At 44.6% G+C, this 17500-nt stretch overlaps 1 long non-coding RNA gene, 2 other non-coding genes and 1 pseudogene across 3 annotated transcripts in view; 2 read left to right on the forward strand and 2 right to left on the reverse strand.

Moving 5' to 3' along the window:
* The window catches only part of LOC143631555 (25S ribosomal RNA), a 2525-nt pseudogene extending 2420 nt beyond the window's left edge, over positions 1–105 (reverse strand).
* The window catches only part of LOC143631529 (uncharacterized), a 49904-nt gene that overhangs the window by 26694 nt on the left and 5710 nt on the right, over positions 1–17500 (forward strand). The window lies entirely within an intron of this gene.
* On the reverse strand, positions 319–474 carry LOC143631546 (5.8S ribosomal RNA). The gene has a single exon (XR_013153382.1). It is a non-coding gene; the product is annotated as a 5.8S ribosomal RNA (ribosomal RNA).
* LOC143631542 (5S ribosomal RNA) lies at positions 6314–6432 on the forward strand. The gene has a single exon (XR_013153378.1). It is a non-coding gene; the product is annotated as a 5S ribosomal RNA (ribosomal RNA).

Here is a 17500-nt window from a genome sequence, read left to right on the forward strand (position 1 = left end):
GTTCCCGGTTCGCTCGCCGTTACTAAGGGAATCCTTGTAAGTTTCTTTTCCTCCGCTTATTGATATGCTTAAACTCAGCGGGTAGTCCCGCCTGACCTGGGGTCGCGATCGAAGCATCGTCACAGGACAACACATGTGGGTTTACAAGGAGTCAAGCCGCATGAAACGAACGCACGACACGATACGACAGTCTTATCAACCACCACTAGTCGTGCGTCACTCATGAGGGGACTTCTATTTAGGCCAACCGTGCCATGGCACAGGAGACCAATCTCCGCCCCACAAAAACAAGTCCCGAGAAGGGATGGATGGTGGGGCATCAGCCCAGGCATACGTGCCCTCAGCCAGAAGGCTTCGGGCGCAACTTGCGTTCAAAAACAAGATGGTTCATGGGATTCTGCAATTCACACCAAGTATCGCATTTTGGTATGTTCTATATCAATGCGTGAGCCGAGATATCCGTTGCCGAGAGACGTCGTTTAGGGTTACAAAGAGGCCACGTGCAACGCGCTTGGTGCAAACGGGGCGACATGGCACAAGCCCTTTAAGTAATGTTTTCCTTGGTACGTGTTGTGCCGAATTGTTAGTTGTGTCGACCTACATCCAGGACATCCCGAGGGGCGGCCCTGTACGCAGGTCAACAAGGATTTACGAGGCACAAAACAAGAGCTTCGGTCCTCGCAAAGCCAGGTGTAAGTACAAGTTCGACAATGATCCTTCCGCAGGTTCATCTACGGAAACCTTTTTACGACTTCTCCTTCCTCTAAATGATAAGGTTCAGTGGAATTCTCGCGACGTCGCCGGCAGCGAACCACCCACGTCGCCACGATCCTAACACTTCACCGGACCATTCAATCGGTAGGAGCGACGGGCGGTTTATACAAAGGGCAGGGACGTAGTTAATGCGAGCTGATGACTCGCGCTTACTAGGAATCCCTCGTTCAAGACCAACAATTGCAATGATCTATCCCCATCACGATGAAATTTCAAAGATTTCCCGGTCCTGTCGGCCAAGGCTATATACTCGTTGAATACATCAGTGTAGCGCGCGTGCGGCCCCAGAATATCTAAGGGCATCACAGACCTGTTATTGCCTTAAACTTCCGTGGCCTAAAAGGCCATAGTCCCTCTAAGAAGGTGGTCGTGGAGGGATACCTCCACATAGCTAGTTAGCAGGCTGAGGTCTCGTTCGTTAACGGAATTAACCACACAAATCGCTCCACCAACTAAGAACGACCATGCACCACCACCTATAGAATCAAGAAAGAGTTCTCAGTCTGTCAATACTTACTATGTCTGGACCTGGTAAGTTTCCCCGTGTTGAGTCAAATTAAGCCGCAGGATCCACTCCTGGTGGTGCCCTTCCCTCAATTCCTTTAAGTTTCAGCATTGCGACCATACCCCCCCGGAACCCAAAACTTTGATTTCTCATAAGGTGCCAGCGGAGTCCTAAAAGCAACATTCGCTGATCCCTGGTCGGCATTGTTTATGGTTGAGACTAGAACAGTATCTGATCGTCTTCGAGCCCCCAACTTTCGTTCTTGATTAATGAAAACATCCTTGGCAAATGCTTTCGCAGTTGTTCGTCTTTCATAAATCCAAAAATTTCACCTCTGACTATGAAATACGAATGCCTCCAACTATCCCTATTAATCATTACTCCGATCCCGAAGGCCAACGTAATAGGACTGAAATCCTATGATGTTATCCCATGCTAATGTATACAGAGCGTAGGCTTGCTTTGAGCACTCTAATTTCTACAAAGTAACAATGCCGGGGGCACGACCCGGCTAACTAAGGCTAGGAGCGCATCGCCGACAGAAGGGACGAGTAAACCGGTGCACACCAGAAGGCGCACCGGCCGACCCAACCCAAAGTTCAACTACGAGCTTTTTAACGGCAACACCTTAAATGTACGCTATTGGAGCTGGAATTACCGCGGCTGCTGGCACCAGACTTGCCCTCCAATGGATCCTCGTTATGGGATTTAGAATGTACTCATTCCAACTACCAGACTCATATGAGCCCGGTATTGTTATTTATTGTCACTAGCTCCCCGTGTCAGGATTGGGTAATTTGCCCGCCTGCTGCCTTCCTTGGATGTGGTAGCCGTTTCTCAGGCTCCCTCTCCGGAATGGAACCCTAATTCTCCGTCACCCATCACCACCATAGTAGGAAATTATCCTACCATCTAAAGTTGATAGGGCAGAAATTTGAATGATGCATCTCCGGCACGAGGGCCGTGCGATCCGTCGAGTTATCATGAATCATCGCAGCAACGGGCAAAGCTCGCGTCGACCTTTTATCTAATAAATACATCCCTTCCAGAAGTCGGGGTTATTCGAGTAGCAAGATACCATCAAACAAACTATAACTGATTTAATTAGCCATTCGTAGTTTCACAGTCTGAATTTGTTCATACTTACACATGCATGGCTTAATCTTTGAGACAAGCATATGACTACGGGCAGGATCAACCAGGTAGCATTCCTCATTGACATAACCCTCCAGCTGGTACGAGCCAACACGGGACAGGCAAGTCATTCAAGGTGATGCGCCACTCTTTGACAAACCCTCCTGATCCCAATGGCAAAGCCGATTCAGGCAAGACAGTAGGTCATGTTAACTTTGACAAACCCTCCTGATGTCAGAGCCAAATTAGGCAAGACAGTAGGCATTGTTAACTTTGACAAACCCTCCCGATGGCAAGGCCAATTCAGGCAAGACAGTAAGCATTGTTAACTTTGACAAACCCTCCAGAAGGCAAGGCCAAAACAGGAAAGACAGTAAGCATTGTTAACTTTGAAAAAACCTTCCGATGGCAAGGCCAATTCAGGCAAGACAGTAAGCATTGTTAACTTTGACAAACCCTCCCGATGGCAAGGCCAAAATAGGCTAGACAGTAAGCATTTAACTTTGACAAAACCTCCCGATGGCAAGGCCAATTCAGGCAAGACAGTATGCATTATTAACTCTGACAAACCCTTCCTATGGCAAAGCCGTTTCAGGCAAGACAGTAAGCATTGTTAACTTTGACAAACCCTCCCGATGGCAAAGCCGTTTCAGGCAAGACAGTAAGCATTGTTAACTTTGACAAACCCTCCCGATGGCAAGGCCAAACCAGGCAAGACAGCAAGTCATGTTAAGAGAGGCACAAACGCTTAATGAGGGCAAAACAAGGATCCCATGAGACCCCTTGCCCACATCGTTTTCCATATCCAGGATACCAAGCAACGCTCAATGGGCCACAACATCAACGCAAGCGTAATGTTGTGGATCAAAGAGACCGCTTTGTGGTTCATCCGATGCCACAAAAATGGCATGAGACGAAATCAACTGTAATCAACCAAGACAATACCATTGCTTAGGTACGCAACACAGAAACCCACAGTTGGGCCAGGCAATAGATGCCCAAACAAACAACTGAAGAGGTATGCCGGGTGGAAGTTGCTGCGCCAGCAAAGAGCCAACCACCCGTAACAAACCAAACACAACTCATGCACCTTTACGATGGACATTCCCAAGAACCGCTCAACTAGTGACAACCCACAAGGCACAAAGGCAATGTGAATAGCCAAAAGCCATGGCAATCCCCAGAAAGCACCGAGCGATGCGAATACCCCCAACCCCCCGCCCCCACCCAGTCCGTTCTAGGCATTCAACAACGCTGTAAAAAAACAGCAGACAACGATCCACAATAACCATGACTAGGACAGGCCAAAGCATTGTTTTCATCAGGGTAAAATTACTGTCGAAGCAAGCATCAATCCTGAATAATGCTATTCTTGGGCCTGGGAGGTGCCCTCAACCGACAGGCGCCCACTAATCTTCCAGCTCTCGACTGGACTTCCAATGACTACCGTATGACGACCCCCAAGGGGAACTAGCCATTTCGGGCAAGGTGGTCAACGTACAAGAGGCCCCCCGGACAAATCAGTTGGGGATCCATCAATCAGAAATCCAACATCCTAGCCATCGCCTCAAATACACCTCGGCAGCCGCTTCTCGAAACCAAACCAGGGAAGCCAAGAATCAAGCCTTGGAGGAGTAGAGCAACCCATCACCCTAGCCACGATTCGTTTGGATAAAAGGGACGTGTCGTTGCACCACAAAATTTCGTAAACCCACCATCGACCTTAAATCATGCCTAGAACAGACGAGCAAGCATATCATGGCAACCCACAGCCATGACAAAGGGGACAACCTTCCCTAAGGCATGCTTGCTCTCAACCCACTACTCCCCTATATATACATTTTGAACATTTAGCAAAGTGACAGGAACAGACATTAAATTTTAGAGGAATCATAATTTTTGAAGGTACCCATGTTGGCTTGCCTTGGCCGAGTTTTGCATGCCTTGGCCGTGCCTTGGCATGCCTTTGGCTTGCCCATGGGCGCCTTGGCATGCCTTTGGCTTGCCCGTGGGCGTGCCTTGGCATGCCTTTGGCTTGCCCATGGGCATGCCTTGGCCTGGCCATGGGCATGCCTCGGCATGCCTTTGGCTTGCCTTGGCCGAGTTTTGGCATGCCTTGGACGTGCCTTGGCATGCATTTGGCTTGCCAATAGGCGCCTTGGCTTGCCTTTGGCCGTGCCTTGGCTGTGCCTTTGGCTTGCCTTGGCCGAGTTTTGCATGCCTTGGCCGAGCCTTGGCTTGCCTTTGGCCGTGCCTGGGCGTGCCTTTGGGTTGTCCATGGGCGCCTTGGCATGCCTTGGCCTGGCCATGGCATGCCTTGGATGTGCCTTTGGCTTGCCTTGGCAAGTCTTTGGCTTGCCCATTGACGCCTTGGCATGCCTTTGGCTAGCCATGGGCTCCTTGGCATGCCTTTGGCTGTTTTGGCCATGGGCAACTTTTGGGCAGTCTACTAGGGACGTTATGCAAGAAACCAAGTCGTTGGGCGAACATCGTATGCGACATGGGGGAGGGGCCTTGGTTTCTCGTACGTTAAACCTCCATATTTTTGCTTGGCAGCCAACTTTGCCCGGGCATGGGCGCTCAACACCCACCCCTCCCCTATATATGCATTCTGAACAATTAACATAGTGACAGGAACATATATTAAAATTTTGAGGAATCATAATTTTTGAAAACCCTACCAAACGAGGTCGGATTGACACGAAATTTGGCGTGAGGCATCGAGACACTGAAATATGAGGTTCCCAAATTTTTGTTTTTGGTTTTCGGGTCGGGACAAGCCGCTTGGTGGGCCCGGTTGGTCCATAAGGCCTTTGGTGGGGCAAGGTGTCCAAACGGGGTTGGATCGTCACGAGGCTCTGTAAGGGTACTCGAGACCATGAGATATGACTGTCCATGAGAAATGAACCCCCTTTCGTGTCGTGATGGGCCCGCGGGCCGGACTCGATGGGCCTGTTTTGGGTTACGGTCGAAATGACACAAGGCTTTCCGTCCCGGACATGAGAGGAAACTTTATGACCGGTTTATGGGGTCGGGGTTGGTAACCTCATGTTTTTGGGTCAACACGTTGACCGTGTCGTGATGGGGCCCTCGACGTCAACACAAGTTTCACGAAATGGGACTTGTAGCGGGGAAGCATTATCATGGGTATAGGTGGTGTGTTATGGAATCGTTAGTCGGTCACGATCGTTAGTCAGTCATGTGTTTAAAACGTAGATCCGTGCCGTGCTCGGACCCGAATGCGGATCGGGCTCGCTCGACATCAACGTTCCAGGTTTCTTTACAGAATGTTCGACGTTAACGGGTATGGAATCATGAAATCATGTCTTCGGGTTAAACCGAAGCCGATGGACCATAACAGGTTTGTCGAACAGCGTGCTAGCCTTACCGGGCAACGGTCCAGGTTTGTCGGGCAACGTGGATACTTTACCGGGCAACGCCGACATTTTATCGCGTAACGTGCTAACCTTACCGGGCAACCTCGACGTTTTATCGGGCAACGTGCCCAGGTTACCGGCCACGTACCGTGCTTTTATCAGGTAACGTGCCAGGTTTACCGGCCAGCGTTCTCGGTTTTGCAAGTCATTGTGGCCAGGTTATCGGGCAACGTGACTTGCGAACATGAGAGGAAACTTTATGACCAACTTATCGGGTAAAGTGCCAGGATTACATGTTAGTTTGCTAAATGTCATGTGGTGATTGTATAAAACATTATAATCATGGTGGATATACACATTCATAGCATTGCAGCTACATGTGCCTCATATCCACAGAACTTCACAGTTAAGCGTGCTTCGTCTAGAATAGTACTAGGATGGGTGACCCACTGGGAAGTCTTGATTCTTTTATTTTTTTACCTTTGGGGAAATGTATAAATGAATAAGCAAATGCTTCTATTTCGGTTGCGATCATAACAGCAGTAATGCACCAGATCCCATCAGAACTCTGCAGTTAAACGTTCTTGGGCGAAAGTAGTACTAGGATGGGTGACCTCCTGGGAAGTCCTCGTGTTGCAACCCTTTTTTTGCTACTTTTAAGCTTTGTGCATGACTTGGTGCCATGTTTGGGTTGAGTTGTTTTGTGCATTTCCAACTTTCTCGCAAAAGTTCAAGGCATGTGCCATTTCAACTTGGTGCCGTGCCAACACTTGTATGATTTACATAAAGCCAGCCTCTTGGCCTTACTGGGCTCGTAGATGGACTGTATGAATTTAAACTTGGTGCCGCGCCAACACTTTTATGATTTACGTGTTTCCAACACTTGTACGAATTTCATGTGGGTAATTATATACAGCCTCTTGGCCTTATTAGGTCCAGGGTGGGAGAATTGGGTTGGTTTTGTTTGAGTTGGACAAGTACTCGGGTTAGAGAGTTAATGCCACTATTGGATTGGAGTTGAACATGGGGTTGGAGTTTTTTGAATTGGGTTGGACAAGTACTTGGGATGGAAATATGCCTCTGTTGGGTTGGAGTTATGCCTCAGTTGGGTTGGAGTTGTGCTTTGGTTGGAGTTATGCCTCAGTTGGGTTGGAGTTGTGCTTGGGTTGGAGTTATGCCTCGGTTGGATTGGAGTTGTGCTTGGGGTTGGAGTGTCTTGAGTTGGGTTGGACTTGTATATATGGGTTGGAGTTATTCCTCAACTGGGTTGGAGTTGTGCTTGGGTTGGACCATTGCATTGGTTTGGAGTTGTTTGAGCAGGGTTAGGCAAGTACCCGTCCAAGTAAGGGTTGGAGTTGCTTGACTTGGGGTGGGCAAGTACCGGTCCTGGTTTGGGTTGGAGTTTCTTTACTTGGGGTGGGCAAGTACCGGTCCATGTTTTGGTTGGAGTTGCTTGGGTTGGGGTGGGCAAGTACCGTTCCATGTTTGGGTTGGAGTTGCTTAGGTTGGGGTGGGCAACTACCTGTCCAAGTTTGGGTTGGAGTTGTTTGGGTTGGAGTTTTTTTGGTTGGGTTGGGCTGGACTATAACTAGTCCAAGTTTGGGTTGGAGTTGTATGGTTTGTGTTGGGCTAGTACCAGTCCAAGTTTGGGTTGGAGATGTTTGGGTTGGGTCGAACTATTACCTGGGGGTTGGAGTAACATGGGTTGGAGTTGCTTTTGGGGTTGACTTGTACTTACGGTTGGAGTAAAACATGGGTTGGAGTTTTCTTAAGTTGGGTTGGACTCGTACATGGGTTGGAGTAATGCCTCAGTTAGGTTGGAGTTGTAGGTTCCCAGCCGGATCTACACAGGAGTATCTCGTAACACGAGGGTGCGGAATCCCCACGTACTACGATACGAGCGTAAGATAGATGATACGTTGAACCGATAAACAAAGACACGTTACAATACTAACAAACACGATTGTATTGCAACACTTCAACACGTGATATCAATAATCACCAACACGTTCGTAAAAAAACTTATTCAAAATAAGCCGAAGTGAGGTTTATATAACCTCGACAACTTCGCCTAACATACTAGGCGAAGTTGTCATAACTTCGCTTATCTCCAAGTTCGCCTACATCCCAGGCGAACTTGTGTAAAACAATATTCAAAACCAAAACAAACAATCTAACACGATTACAGACACATACAAAACACAAGATACTGAACTACTGACATTATGCACCAACAGACTCCCCCTTGGCAGTAGCTTCATATCTCTATCTTCATTCTCGTGTCTAGCAATCCCAAAAATCTCGTGTCACCCGTCTTCAAGCATGAACGCCCTGTCTTACACAGATAGGTACCACCCTCTGGTACTTCTTGGATTCATCTTTCCATGCAGGAATATAGAATATCTTCTTATCGTTTAGCACCTGCAAGTCAGCTTGAGACAAATTTACCAAGTGCATGGGATCATACACTCTTAGAATTTCGTGTTGTCTTCATATTCCATAACCGCTTTAGCTGTTTGGCTATCAACGTACCACCACTTGAGACTCTTTAAAACATCCTTGGGCATTATCTTTATCGGCACTTCTTTCAAGCACCGAATCGGCTTATATTTCATCACCATCCAAGGTTTGCCATCAGCTCGCATTCCTCTTTCCTTATCTTCAACTAGCTTCCCTTTCTGAGGCTTCAACAACTCAAACTTCTTCTCTTTCACACTTTCTTTCCACACAATCTTCCCAACTATTCTAGCCATATTGTCATCACTCCTAATAATCAAACCCAATCTAGCCAAATCCTTTACCTCACACTCAGGCAAGGTATTGAGAGATCTCAACGTCCCCTTAAAATACTGAATCCTATCAAAGCGTTTAATCACAAATAACTTTAACTGCTCGTCATACAGCCAACAAATAATACCTTTATTTGACTCAGCATACCCCTTGATATTGTAACTCTTTTTGAACATCGTTGGGACCGCTGGCTTCTTTGTCTTAACAAACCACTGAGCATAGCCTTCTTTCCATCTCGGTTGTTCTTCGCACTCAGACTCATCTGACACATCCATATCCTGACTCACATTCACCTTGTCAACGTCTGGAATATCATGTTCTACACTATCATCCACAATTTCTCCTTCTTCTATCTCACTATCAATCACAATCTGTTCTCCTATCTTTTCAATCTCCTCAATAGTTAAAACATCATCATCACCCAACATTTACTCATCATCCACAACCACGACATTTTCACCACCTGATCCACCTGCCGTACCAGTTGACTCCCCCTGAGATGTGGAAGTCCCAAGAGTTTGTTCAGTTCTTGGCAACTCACCACCTGCACCTTTCGATGCATTGGGATCATCGTCTCTATCTTGTCTCTTCTTGGTTCTCAATTCGTCGCCCTTGCAGCTCGTCTCCCCCTGAGATGCAAAGAACTGTTTTAGAGCATCAAAGAGTTTACCGTGCTCAACAAGGAGGGACGATTGGATCTGATTTTCTGCTACAAGTCGCTGGATAGCTTGAGTCTGGATTAGATTGATTCTTGACTGTTCAGCAACTACCCGTTCAAGAGCAGCTATCCTTTCAGAATCAGACAAGGTAGTATCAAAATCAAAACGCATGTGAGAAACGTCTTGAGCATAAGGCGGAGGTATTCCCAAACTAGCTGGAATATCAGAAGTAGTCTGAAAAGTAACTGCGGGTGGTATTGAAACCGGCAACCCCACAGTAGCAACCAACGTTGACTCAACAAATCTTGCAACAACCTCCGATGGAGTGACAGTAGGAGGTGGCAAGCAGACTATCTCTGGAGCAGTAAACTGAAACGTGGTTGGAGGAATACCAAATGATGATGATGTTGTCACCACAAGAACACTTGAGGTGATCGGTACTGTTACAGTCAACGAAGCAGGAACCATAGTCATACCAGATAACGAGGGTGGAGAGAAACGAACCACCCTTGAACTTTCACCAACACCTGAACTTTCACCAGCTCTGACCTTCTTCGATCTTCGTATCAACTTGTCTAACTCCTCCTCATAGTCAGATTCACTGTCATCCGAGTCTCTCTTTCTCTTGCCATGTATTCTTTCTTGTCTGACCAGAATCTGTTGAGCTTCAGCGATATCATCAGTGGAGGAGTCAGAGTCAGTTCTCTCAGAATCTGCTACAGACGTAGCTACCATCGAAACATTCACACCAGATGCCTCAGCTACTGGGTCTCGAACCTCAGCAGCTGGATCAATTTGTTCCATGTCAAAGAACCCTTGGCCACCAAAGGATGCTTCAAGATCGACCTGTTCTTCCGGAGCTGCAACAGGATCAGCAGGCAGTGCTTGCTGTACAGGTGGTTGAGGAACATCAGCCTGTTGCGGTGTCGGGTCACGAAATTCATCTCCTTGAGGAGCAATATAAGCAGGGTTCACCAAATAACCAAACAATGCAGTGTGCCGCGGACGAAGCTCTGGTTTGCTACGAGCACTTGACGACCTGCATTGCGCAAAGATTCTCTTACTTACACTCTCAACATAACGGATAGGACGTCATTGAGGCAGCGTAGGGGCTACATGATTCAAAATCATCTGTAAAAATCTCGGATACATTAAAAATCTTTCCCTGGCGACCGCGCGTCTCTGACGATCAATTTCATAAAACACCATCTGACTAAAGCTGTATGGCTTGTTGTAAGTCAGGGCTGTCATTGCAAATTGCATCGTTGCCCCCATACCGTCTGTACCAGCTTTACGACCAGACATGCACACTATCATCACGTGCATCAGAAAATGCCACTGATCTAATAAAAATCCCTTTCTCCTTTGAGTGTCACCCAACTCCTTTGAGCCGGAAAATCTGTTGGATCATCTGTAGTTTCAGCCTCGAAATGCAAAGCGACTCTGATTTGATCTGCCGAGAACTGTACCACCTGATTGTTCACTGTAGCGCGCATAACCGGAGGATCAACTCTACAGTCACGTTCGCCAAAAGTCTTCAATATTTGGTAGAGAAATGGGAAGAGTAGTAGCGATGGCGTGAAAAATACGCGAGGGAACGAGGAAGGATATGATCTCGCGATAGTCGTTGTTACCCCTAGCATCCGGATCCAAAGTGATATACATGTTGTGACCCGGAAAGAACTGTCGGTTGTTGTCACCACCTTCGTCACCACCAGCACCACCAGCCCCTGCCACAGCATCCATATCTGCATAACAAACGGTCTAAGTTAGAACATTTACGTAGCAGATCATAACTTCGCCTTTTACCATGAGCGAAATTATGATAACATCTCATGTGCAGGCGAAGTTAGCCATATGGCGAAGTTGAGTACAACTTCGCCCTAAACTTTAACTTCGCCTGAGAACATCTAACCAGAACTTTTAAATAATATTAGCTTAAGCAGGCGAAGTTAATCCTAAGGCGAAGTTGAGAGATTTTGATGCCTCCTATCTATTCTCAAAGCGTATTTGGCTTTCCCCAAGTCACCCCGAGTTGACCTCGACCCGTAGTGTCTGATTAAACAGTAAGCACACATCGATCTTTAGAGTCTTCTTCCCGTTCTCTTTCTTGTCTCTTTATTGATATTTGAAACAACACAAGCTCCAGAAGGCTTAACAACATATTTTTTTTAATAAAGATATTAATACAGCTTCAAATTATAGACACCTGCAAGTCCCGAATCTGGATCACTGCAGGTACTTGACACTATCTTCTCGGGAATCAGAACGCTCACGGGCTCGTGTATGACTGGGTAATTACTTTTCTGCCTATCATTCGGAAAGATGTATATGGAGACATGCACAACTCAGAATGATTCTCCACATTAAATCGAGGAGATTTAGTTTGTATCACTTCTACTTTTACGCACCATATAAAGTTACCATAACTTACAATGGCTGTTCTAGAGTCTCTTAGGCCTAATAACTTCACCAGTTAAGCACACAGAATTAGTTTTTCTATCACTTTCCATGGTTGGATCAATTTTCTTTTAAACATTGTATTGAAACTTCTTACGAAGTTATAGACTTGAAAAATTATATCATCTCCCTAAAAAAAATTTTAAGTTCTATCGCCCCGATCAAGTCAAAGTCTTAAGGTAAATGGCTATCCTGAAGATCCAATGGATCAGCTGGACCGACCACATACGAGTATGTGTCCTTCTAACTAAGTATGAACGACTGTTTTTCAGCGAAAGAATAAAAACCCATCATAAACCGCCCCGGTCACTTTCAGTCATCTGGTTAATGGCTATCCTCAAAATCTACTAGTAGAAGTAAGGACCAAACATATCCGAAGATGTGTCCTTCAAACTGAAGCAACCGACATAATTCTAAGCGATAGTGATGGTTTTTTTTTTTAAACAAAACGAAAAACAAGGTTACTCGGGATTGATCATCCCATTAAGCTCAACAAGATTTTGAAAACGGGGTCGGTCAAACGCTTTAGTAAAAAGATCGGCGAAATTATCCAAAGAATCAACCTTTTCAAGCACAATTAATTTCTTCTCAGCACAATACCGTATAAAATGATGACGAATGTCAATATGTTTAGTTTTGCTGTGTTTGACGGGATTGTTAGTTACTGAGATTGCAGCAGTATTATCAATGCAAATAGGAGTTTGAGTGAAATTCAGACCGTAATCGCGCAATTGCTGTTGTATCCAAAGAACCTGGGAGCAGCAGTCTGATGCTGCCATGTACTCTGCTTCGTAGGTGGAAATGGCTACTGAGGTCTGCTTCTTGCATTGCCACGACACCAATCTTCCTCCCAGAAACTGACATCCACCGGTTGTAGACTTCCTGTTCTGATTGCAACCTCCATAGTCAGAATCTGTGTAAGCTACCAAATCCAGTTCTCCCCCTTTCGTGTACCATAATCCGAACTTAGGCTTGCCTTTGAGATACCGCAATATTCTCTTCACTCCCTTCATGTGAGATTCCTTCGGGCTTGCCTGAAAACGAGCACAAAGACAAACTGAAAACATAATATCAGGTCTAGATGCAGTTAAATACATTAAAGAACCTATGATTGCTCGATATTGGGTGGGATCAACGTCTTCATCACTGTCAGAATCAGCACCCAGTTTGTGGTTGACGCAGACTGGAGTATCAAATAGGGTGCAATCGTCCATCTTGAAGCATTTGAGCACATCATGGACATATTTTGTTTGATGAATAAACATCCCATCTTTCTTCTGATTTACCTGCAATCCCAAAAAGAAAGTTAATTCGCCCATGGCGCTCATTTCAAACCTCCTTTTCATGACTGCTTCAAATTCCTGACACATGACGACTTTTGATGCACAAAAATGATGTCGTCCACATAGACTTGAACGAGTAGAAAATCTCCCCCTTTTCTCTTGACAAACAGCATGCTATCGATCTTTCCTCTTTCGAACCCATTCTCAAGCAAGTAATCGGACAAGGTTGCGTACCAGGCACGAGGGGCCTGATGTAGCCCATATAGAGCTTTACTCAGTTTGTACACATGATCAGGATAATCTGGGTCAGGGAATCCCGGAGGTTGTTCAACATACACCACCTCATCGACTTTACCATTAAGGAAGACACTTTTCACATCTAATGGAACACTTTCATCTCTTTGTTTGCAGCAAATGCCAAAAATAGTCGAATTGCCTCCAATCTTGCCACAGGAGCAAACACTTCGTTGTAGTCGATTCCTTCTTGCTGATTAAACCCTTTTACTACCAGCCTTGCCTTGTTCCGTATGATTATCCCTTTCTCATCTCTCTTACATTTAAAAACCCACTTTGTACCGATAGCAATTACATTCTGTGGTTTTTCAACTAATTTCCATACTTCCATCTTCTCAAACTGGGCTAATTCTTCTTGCATGGCTTCGACCCACGAGCTATCCTTTAGAGCCATTTGATAGTTCTTCGGTTCAATCTGGCAGATGAAGCAGGTGTACACGCATTCATTTATGATACCCGTGTCTTTAATGCTTGCATAAACACATGTGTGTTCATCCAAACTTCTTCTCGTTTGAACACCGTTAGACAGATTACCTAACACGTTCTCCGAAGGGTGATTTTTGTGAATTGCAGTAGTCTGAACCGGACCGACTTCCAGATTGTTTTCTAAATTCGAAGAGAGTTCATCAGTGGGTGATTGATGTTGAGAGTGAAATGGATTGAAGAATTCTTCTTCAGTAGAGGCAGCAGGAGTATCAACGGCACTTGACGAGGAAGGTTGACTTTCGTCGTATCGCGGACGTTGTACAATATTTTCCTCCTCGTCATACAGAATCTGTGAAGCAATTTTCTCATCAACTTCTGCAAAATCCAATAAGGCATATTAAAATATTTGAAAAGTTTATCATAGTCGAAAGCTTCAGCGGGTCCCATGCTAGGCCTTGGAGATTTGTAACTCGTAATGTCAGTGTTACATACCACCTCAACCTTGCTGTTCGATAAATTAAAGACTCTTCTGTTGGGAGTCCCAACAACATATCCGACTAAAATACCTTCGTCGGCTTTCTCACCAAATTTTGAGTTTGTCTTTAATATCGAACATGGGGACCCGAAAGGTTCGAGACCATTCAAGTTTGTCTTTCTACCATGCATAAGTTCATAACAAGTTTTATTTAATATTTTAACAGTTAAAACACGATTAAGGATATAACAGGCTGTGGCGACAGCTTCAGCCCAGAACACCACGGGAAGTTTAGCATCTGCCAGCATGGTTCTGGCTCCTTCTATTAGCGTTCTATTCTTCCTCTCAGCTACCCCATTTTGTTGCGGAGTATACGGGGCGCTGTACTGATGTTCTATCCCTTTATGTAAGCAGAACATCTCCATCTGATAGTTCTCGAACTCTATCCCATTATCACTCCTGATGTACTTAACCTTTCTCCCAACAATATTTTCAACCTTGGTAATCAAGTTAATTACCAACTGAACTGTCTCATCTTTTGCCTTCAGAAAGTATACCCAAGAGTATCGAGAGTAATCATCGGTTACAACCAAGCATTATGACGTTCCACCTAGACTCTTTACATTCACGGGACCAAAGAGATCCATGTGTAGTAGGTCTAGGGTACTGACAATTGAGTTAACCTTCTTGGAGTGATGAGGTTTTTTATGTTGCTTTCCCTTCTTGCACGAGAAGCACTGATCTTCAAAGTTAAAATTCTTCAAGGGAACTCCAAGCACCAGCCCATTTTTGACAATGTAATTCATTTTGCGAAGATGTATATGTCCCATTCTTCGATGCCATAACTCTGACTCAGACTCAGTTGCCTTTGACATAAGACATGACTCTTCTGTTGTCATCTCAGTTGACCTCATATCCATCACATACGTGTTCTTTTCTCTTGGAGCTTTCATCACCACCCAGGCCTATGGTATCTTGAAACCAGGATAAAGAACGATTGCCTCATTTTTAGTAAAATGCACCGTGTATTCTTTGTCACAAATCTGAGACACACTCAACAAGTTATGCTTCAATTCTTCCACAAAATTCACCTTCTCTAACTTCATTCTTCCATTAGTCACAGTTCCAATACCACTGATTCTACATCCACTCTCTCCAGCGAAACTAACCCTTCCTCCTTGAACAGATTTCCAGTCACGTAACAATTTCTTGTTACCAGTCATATGCCGGGAACAGCCACTGTCAACAACCCACAGATTGTTTACAGCCCTGTTTGACTGTTCCTGCAAAATTAAAGAAATATATTAAAATCTGGGGACCCAAGACCTACTGGTCTTGGGTCGATTAAATCTGTTGACCGGCATCCAGTACTTTGGTTGCCCAAAGTCAGTTTGAGGATGGTTTCTTTAAGTTCTGAAAGGAAACCTTCTAGAGGACTGGCTATGAGGCCATCCAAAACTTAGTGAATTAACTGAATTATAATTGTTGGTTTGGTAGTTAACTGGGAAAAAATGAGACCGATTTCTTTGAAATCTTGGATTAGTCCAATGTCTGAAATTTGGTGTGTTCGCATTCTTACTAGTATCATAATTAATATTCATTGTATTTCAGTTTTTGGAGGCCTCATACCTCTAAATTTTCTCTGGTTTAGAGGACAATCAGCAATAAGGTGTCCTACTTGATTGCATCTGAAACAACTTCTGTTTTCAACTTTCGTCTCAACAGTTGTTGCAGATGTCGAGGTTGCATTACTACCCGTTTGTCTAACATATGGTGGGACAAACGGATTTAGGGAAGAATTCTTTTCATCGGGCTTATATTCCTCCTCACGTTTTAGTAACACTACCTCTTCTTTTATCTCACCCGATTCGGATGACTTGTCCGAATTTGATGAGACAAAGCTAGGAACATAAATCTCAACATTAGAAATTGGCTTACTCGTTTCGCTCTTATTAACTTTAGGTTCTTTAGTAGAAATTTTGATTGGAGCTGTCTGACTGATCTCAACATTCGCAGATTGCTGATTACTAGGATTATAAGTATAGTTATTGTTATACGGTGGTGGAACTTCAGAAAATCCAATTCCCCCTTTGTTAACCGGGGAACGTTGAAAACTTATGATGTGATCTAGCATTGCTGATGAATTTCTAAATTGTTCAAGTTTTCTGTTTAGTTCCACCACTTTTACCTGGTAATCAGCTATCTGTTTATCTTTTTCAGCAATTAGTTTGGTTTTTTCTTCTAACACTTCAAAACTAAGATCAAGTACTTGTATTTTTTCAGCTAGACTGGCTTTAAGACTTCTGATATCCTTTTCACTAGCTTTTATTTTTACTGAGTAACTGTTTTCTCTAGTTTTAGTATAGTGATGATCTTCTTTTAACGTTTTAAATTGTGTGTCCAAACTAACAAACTGATCAGTTATTGTTTTTTAATTGTTCAGATAGATTTTCACATTGAACACAATGAAGTTCAAAACTTACCTCAGAGAGCTGGTCGTTCACTTCTGCCATATATGCTTGATTTTCTCCCATCTCCCTCTCACTTCCTCCAGTTTTGATGTTTACCAAATTAGCCTGTTCGAACACTTCCTCAACTTGTATATTCCAGTTGTATCCACCATTCTGTCTAGATACCATAGCCCTATTCTCACTGCCTCCCCCATTCTGTTGTGCAGGCCTGTTCTGATTTCGTTCGACTCTCTCATTTGTACATTCCTTAGCAAAGTGACCATTTTGCTGACAGTTGTAACATCGAACCTTTGATTTATCAAACCCAGGTCTTTCTCCAACGAACTTTCTACCCATTTTCTTCATGAATCTCTTTACCCTTCTTACTATCATAGCCATCTGCCACTGCAGGTCCATCTCTTCCAAATCATCAGCATCAATCTGATCATAGTCTTCATCCAAAGTTGCAGGGTCGACTATTTTACCTTTGATGTAGTTCTCATAAGATGCAATGAAGGATGCATATAGATCAAACTGCTGTTCAGCTGATTTAACACTCATGGGCATCTGTGAGTAGTTATAGCTTGGAACATTTGACGAGAAATTTCCAGTTGTGGCTTGAGGTTTTGAAGGATTACTACCTCCAGCTACGAAACATACGTCGCCATCCATATTGAGAATCACATGACCGTCACGAGTTGAGTTTGAGTTTGATTATCCCTTTGAGTAGTAGGCAGAGGATTCTGATTTTGAACTTGAGCTTGGAGTGACTTTCGCACCATACATTCCCGGATCCTGAACCTGATCAGTTGGTGTCTCCTTCCGAACCATGTTAAGTTCAAAATTTCGTAACTTATTGACCGCTGTTTCCAA

The sequence above is a fragment of the Bidens hawaiensis genome, unplaced genomic scaffold, assembly GCF_021521415.1.
Source record: "Bidens hawaiensis isolate Kalapana, Puna unplaced genomic scaffold, B.hawaiensis_p1.1 tig00006086_1, whole genome shotgun sequence".
NCBI lineage: Eukaryota > Viridiplantae > Streptophyta > Magnoliopsida > Asterales > Asteraceae > Bidens > Bidens hawaiensis.